The 7,285-nt window shown below is 32.8% G+C and overlaps 1 long non-coding RNA gene across 2 annotated transcripts; it reads right to left on the reverse strand.

Annotated features, from left to right (window-relative positions):
* Positions 1-2,185: 2,185 nt before the first annotated feature.
* LOC141376042 (uncharacterized) lies at positions 2,186-6,784 on the reverse strand. 2 transcript variants are annotated; one of them, XR_012385098.1, is made up of 3 exons: positions 6,633-6,784; positions 4,419-4,568; positions 2,186-3,034 (listed from the first exon to the last, which is right to left on the reverse strand). It is a non-coding gene; the product is annotated as an uncharacterized lncRNA (long non-coding RNA). The 2 variants fall into 2 exon arrangements; XR_012385099.1 differs by lacking the exon at positions 6,633-6,784 and adding an exon at positions 4,663-4,811.
* Positions 6,785-7,285: the final 501 nt, after the last annotated feature.

The following is a 7,285-nucleotide window of genomic DNA, read 5'->3' on the forward strand; positions in this document are numbered from 1 at the left end:
GATTTTGTTTTTGTAAAATTAAAGGATAGACCTTTGGGGACACACAATGACCCACAATTCTAGCATCCCCCATATATATATACACACTAGTGTGTGCAAGCTCATAGCTAGAAACTATTAGTCTTCATTATTTTCAGGCTTGTGACAACTGTAGCATGATGCTGCACCCTAAATGGAGGCCATAATGTAATGTGATGATGTATGGAGACCTGCTAACATTAACACAAGCCACACTACTCCTTTCACGTGCTACACTAAAAAGAGAGAAATTGGTGGAAGGGCATTGCTCTTCAACTAAACATCACAAATGTGCCGTTTCAGCAGTGTTACAGCAAATCCGGGAGACATGCCTGACCTTTTAGCATGACTTTATAGGAAGAGCAGGCCAGATATACAGCTTGCTGCTAAAAGACTCCATGCATGAAACCAGCTCCAGTATTTAACCATTGATTCTGAATGTTTTGGTTGACAAGATTCTGTCAGTGGGGATAAAGAAAGATTTGGGTTCTCAGTAATAACCGTTCATGGTTTATAGGAGTCAACCATTTATCCAGATTTCAGTGCAAAATCCCATAGTTCCACTAATATGTGACCCTGAACCATAAAACCAATCATAAGTGTCAGTTTTTGGGAATTGAGATGTATGCCTTATCTGAAAGTGGATAAAATAAGCTTCCTGTTAATGGATATTTTGTTAGGATATGATGTATTTGTCAGAGATACATATTTGTGGCATCTGAATAGTTCAGAAAATCTAAATAATCACATTAAATGACCAAAATTGTAGTTGAATTGTTTTGAATTTGAATTTGTATTGAATTTTTTCAATATTAAAATTGGGAAATGTACAAAGTTTCTTCATAGAACATGATATTTCCTTAATCATGTTCGTTTAATATATCATATTCCTTAATATATCTTAATTCCCAGTATCTATCATCAATGATGCATATTTAAATATATAGAATCTGAATGGTTCAAAAAATGCAAATAAATCACAATAAAATTACTAAATCAAATTTTCATCAAAGTGTATTAACAATTAAAATTTTAGTTTTCATATTTAAAATAGGGAACTTACAAAACTTCTTCATAGAACATGATTTTTCCTTAAGATATCATATTCCCTAATATATCATATTCATTATATCTTAATTGCCAATATTTATCATCAGAGATGCATATATTCTAATATGTGGAATCTGAACGCTTCAGAAAATTTAAATAAATCACATTAAAATGACCAAATCAAGTTTTCATCAAGGTATACTATTAATTAGAAATTTATTTCTTATATTTAAAATAATAAATTTACAAAATCTCTTTTGAGAACATGATCTAATTTAACATGAATTTTTGGCATAAAAGAAAAATATGTATTTACAAAATTCAATTTACTTTTGGTTTTGACAAAAATGTACATGTGCAACATAAGGCTCCAGGTCACACGTCTTTTCTTGATTGTTTTACTTGACATATATTATTATTTAAAAATTAAAAATGTTGTATGCTTAAAATAGGAAGTTTACTAAGTTTCTTTATAAAATATGATATTTCCTTAATATAGCATTTCCCTAATTCCCAATATTTGTCAGAGATAGATATATTTGAGTATGTGGAATCTAAATGGTTAAGAAAATGTAAATAAATCACATTAAAATGATCAGAATCAAGTTCTTACTTAAATATATTATTGATTAAAATTTGAATGTTTACATATTAAAATTAGGAAATTTGCATAAACTAAATGAAGTTTTCATCAAAGTATATTAATAATTAAACATATAGATTTCTTATATTCAAAATTGGAATTTTCAGAGTTTTTTCATAGAACATAATATTTCCTTACAATATCATGTTCCCTTGATATATCATATTCCTTAATATATCTTAAATCAGAGATACATATATTTTAATAAATGGAATGGTTCAGAAAATGTAAATAAAATACATAAAAATGACCAAGTTTTCATCCAAGTATATTGTTAATTAAAAATTGAGTTTTCATATATTTAAAATAGGAAATTTACAGTTTCTTCACATTCTTCATTTCCTTAATATTTCCATAAAACGTTGGCACAAGATCAAAATCTATATTTTTGACTTGTACCATGTATTTTTGGTTTTGACAAAAATATACCTGTGCAAGACCTGTGGTTTTGTGGTCTAGGGTCACATACATCAACACAGTATAATATTTTATTGAAAGAAATGTCAAGCCTGCCATTTGTTATCACAATTTTAATTCTGTCAGGTTTAATCTCTCCATCCGATGCCTGGAATACAGTGTTGCAGTCCTCAATACATGTCACCACATTTGCTCTGAGAGAATTACTGCTAATCACATCACCGCCTTGAAGACTAAACAGTTGATTTGGGCACTCTGGAAAAGAGGCTGCATAATGAACTGACACACATAGAGAGATGCTTACATTCTGCAGTCGGTTCAGGTGTTAAATTATTATTTATAATAACAGTTGAATACTATTTTTATAATGTTAACACAAAGTGCACAATGATTGACTTGGGTTGGGTAACTTAAGGCAGCAATAATAAACTCAGATGTCAGTGTGTGGATTTTTCTATATTCACTTTAGTTATAGACTACTCAACATAAATATCCATCAATTTAAAACCACTTTAGAAGTATTAAAGCAATATATAAATTAATCAAAAGCTGAAAATACTTCAATGATCACTTAATAACACGAATAAATAAACGTGTTTCCATGATAAAAACCCACACCATAGTAACATTTGAATGAACTGCTCTTTTAATTTAGCTCCTGGCACTTTAATTTGGACAGTGAGAGCAATGTGTGGTTACAAAGCAAATGGGGGAGTTGGTGAAACTCAGTGCCAGGTCTTCATTCACATATTCTGGAGGCAGGATCTCATTCAGGATCACAACGCCATATATTACAATCCTTGATAATTGCCCAGGTACTTGTTGACTTGAAACTCCTCCAGTTCAGAGCGTTGTTTGCTGAAAACTTTGTGTGTCTCAGTACTGGTCAATCAGCATCTCTGCCGCCTGCAGAAAATAGTGAAAAGTATTAAAAACAAATAAATACATAATTTAAGTACACTGTAAGAAAAATTATATGATCAATTAGTCTCGACAACTTGTTTTTAGTTCATTGTAACTTATTAAACTAAGTTAATCAAGTTCTAAGTTAATTCTATAAGTTAAGCAAGCTATTTTAAGTCAGTTTAACATAATAAAAGTTCAATGGACTGGTAAGATTATTTTGATTCAACACATTTAAGGCAACAAGGATTTTTTAACATTGTAAGTTATATAACATTTAAACAACAACACTTTGTTTTTTAAAGACATTATTTTGTATTTTCAACCCGTTTGGTGTTTATAAACAAACCTACTGTACTTGAGAGAAACGTTGTGAACTCTCACAGAGATCTATGCATACATGTTGTTATAATTGTTGGGCAAAAATTTGGGAAAGTTGGTTTTACATTAGCACATTCAGACGTTCTCCTTAATATTGTAATCTCTGAAAAGTGTTATTTTCAAATTACAAATAGTGGAATCATATTGTCAACCAATGACTAGTACAACAGTGTATACAGTCAATTAAATAGTGCTAATGTTGTTCTGAAGTCAAACTTGCATGCTATTTCAGACCCAATATTTAAAGTAGAATGCACTCAAAAAAAAATAATAATAAATCAAAAAAAAAAAAAATATATATATATATATATATATATATATATATATATATATATATATATATATATATATATATATATATTTTTTTTTTTTTTTTTTGTGCTTGTTCAAAGTACTTCAATAAAATAAGCTGAATCAGCACAATACTTGAGATTCATTGGGACAACTTAATTTTTTATGTTAAATTTACTTAAATTTGTTTAAAGTTTTAAGTTAATTTAATCGATTTGTGTTGGGACAACATTAATAAATTGTGTGGAACCCTGCATTTTTACAGTGTGTGATAAACAATATAGGGAGCGTGCCACGATTGCCACTTTAAAAAATGTACGAATATGAAACCAACTTTTTCTCAATTAACTTAAACATCTCCTGAGTGATGGTTGAGATGAGAGTCCTATGTTTCCGTGAATGAGGTAAAGTTGGTTTTATATTTGCACATTTGTTCAGTCACAACTTGTGACGTGCGCCCCGCTACTTTGAATACTGGGTCTGAATTGCATGACTTTAAAACAACTCTGAACAGTGATGTACTTGCTAGTGTTAATATAATTTCCCAATTTAGAATATGCAAATATTATTAAGGAGAACGTCTGAACGTGTGAATATAAAGCCAACTTTACCTCAGTGTCCGCGTGCAGTATACATTGACTACATTTAAACCTGTAGTTCGGCAGCCGTGTAAGCCTCACTATAGCGTTTCTATCATAATGCACTTGAAAAGAACCTTGAAGCATGTCCGAGGTTAATCGGGTGTTGACATGATGATCCAAAATGCTTCTCGTCAGTCTCTCCCGGGCGCCTCCGGGCTAAGACGGGGCCGCAGTTTCCCTCTGATCCTGACAGTAGTTGGCCGTGAAAGTCATAAAGTTCCCACCTGGGTAACAGTTGAAGAACGAGGTCATTACGTCTCTTAAAGCGCCACTTTAAACGGTGAATGATAGCTCGCGTCGCTTGTCTTCATTACTTACTGTACTTTCTGGCTCAACATGTAAATATTGCCTACAACAAACGAGGGGAGGGGCTTGTTTTTACTCTGACCAATCGAGATCGACCCATATGCCGGCTGGCCTCCGGTGGTGCTCCGTTTATATCGTTATATGTACATGCCTGTAAGTATAAATGGGTCTGATTTAAATTGTGGATTTATATACCTCCCTCGCCCTAAGATCTCTGAGAAGTGATTTGCTTTTGCTTTGCAGGACTGTCAGGGCCCTCAAATTCACAGGCTATTAACAATAAGGCTCATTATTCAACTAAAACGCACGAATGGCTCTCCACACAGGGGGGTATTGTTGATATATTTATTTTTCTAGACCACACTGAGATCTACCTAGATAATCTAAATTAATCTAATAGCCGAACTGATGTTTTGTTTTGATATTTTTTGTGCATTGTGATATAAAATAAAGATTGTAAACGCTTTTCTCGTCATTATTGCGCGTGATGAATTGAGTGCTCGGTTCTGCGGTTTTTGTCCCCTTTTGAGCTGAAGATAGACGCAGCGCATCTGGCTTCTCCCCTCGGAAGACTCGGAACTGCTGTCGAGGAAAATTGTGCACAATCAGTGATTGATGACCTTAAGCTACCAAATACCCATGACAACTGCAGCACTCAAACTACGACTTGCACTTATTTTCTGTAACGTGCTATTGAACGCTTTTATTTGGAGCCAAAAGAACAGAGTGAAAAAAAAACTAGTGTTTTGAAATTGACGTCGTGTTTGTGAATAAGTTTCGCATATGAGGATATGAAGACTTGTGTTTTAGACCACGATAGACAGCCTCTCCTGTGTCTGCTAGTCAAATCCAATAGGCCTGTTTGTGATTCTGTTTGTCATTCTGATATGAAAAAGGATTACCCAAAGTAAGACACATCTGGAGCTCTTTAATCTTTGTAGTATGATTATGCATTTAAGATCTTAGAATATTATCAGTTCGCAGCTACAAAGCTGAATAACTGTGGCCAGATTTAAACAAAATAAGAGAAAATAAAAACATATTTCTGCATATTCATTAAAGATTTTATTTATTTGACTTAATTATTTGATTTATTTACAATAATTAGGGTGTACGCGGTGTTATTACACTGAAAAAAAAATTCAAAGATGATTCCCTGGGTTTACTCTTTTTTTTTTACGTTAAGTGGTTGTAAACTATTTATTTGGGCTGAATTTAAACAACCAAATTAAGTTGAACAGTATTATTAATTATTTTTTTTTGTTTAAATTCAACATAAATAAATTGTTTGCAACAGTTCTGCATGCAACACTTCTGATTATTATCCATAATATATAAGCAAAAGGATGTAACTCGGTTTTGTTTTGGCCATTGTGGTCGTGTCATTGGCCAATGTCCTCGTTATCCAACTATTTCTTAACTGAAACAAGAGCCAATTCAATGTTAACTTAATATTAAACAGTTATCACTACATTATTTACCAATATGTGGCTCTTTTTGGATTCTCGGAAGATGTAGAAATTAAAAATGCCAAACACAAAATATGTTGGGATCATTGATAATTTTTACGCCCCTCAAAATGGTCTCAGATAGCAGTGCGACATTTTAAAGTTTGATCAATACCTGCTTTAATATGTACATACAAATAATGAACTAAAAACTGCACGAATTATTAAAGAAAAGCCTTGTATCAGAAAGTAATTAGCACAACCAGCAATTATTTATAATGATTTTTTAAAACATATATTGTTCCGAGGACTGGAACGAATAGTGTAGTGGTACATTTAATAATAAGAGGGCTTAATTTTACATTTCAGCAGTCATTCCCCTCATTTAAAGATCGTTGCTTCAGTGTTTTGGATATGTTTTCAGTTCCCAGTCGACGTATTTATTTTTTTCTATTTAAGTGTAGTGGATTAAAGTGTATTAAAAAGGTGGACATTTTATTTAGATCACAGATTGTGAAAAATATACGTCCTTACCCTTAGTGATTGAACCCTCTGCAGCTTTTTGGCAGTGTGTCTTTGCAGTTTTGAGTTCTCTCTCATCCATGCCATGATTGCAGAGTGTGTTGTCACAGTCTCTCTCTCTCTCAGGACAAAGTTTGGCCTCTTGCAGTTTGAAATGTGTTTCCACAGTTGAGAAAGCAAAAAGCTTTGTTCATAAGGAGCTGGAATCAGTAGCGAGACTGAAAGCGACGAGTTTTTGATTAATGAGCTTTGAAATGCCTCGCTAGGGGGAAGCCGGGAAAGAGCCTATTCTGTTAGAGACGGCTTGCCAGTGCTTACAAAGGCAGTGACGCTTTAGGCTATTCATTACCACTTATAAGGTGCATTTTAAAATACGCAGACCTATATGTATTAATGCTCGCGCGACGGTGCAGGTTAATGTTATATCAAACTGTTTAGAAGACGAAACACTTGCTGTGGGCCTTATGATGTATCAGAATTTCTATTGAGAGTCTATTAACAAGATTTGCAATGCTTTAATTTTAAAATGTAGGCTACAAAAATGGCTCTGGATTTGCAAACGGTGCCAATTCAGCAATTTCCGACATCATATTAAAGTTTTGTCATTAATACGTAACAAAAATTTGACTTTAGGAATGTGTAGTCTATATGTGAAACCCAAATAT

Source organism: Danio rerio, chromosome 9 (assembly GCF_049306965.1).
Source record: "Danio rerio strain Tuebingen ecotype United States chromosome 9, GRCz12tu, whole genome shotgun sequence".
Classification (NCBI taxonomy): domain Eukaryota; kingdom Metazoa; phylum Chordata; class Actinopteri; order Cypriniformes; family Danionidae; genus Danio; species Danio rerio.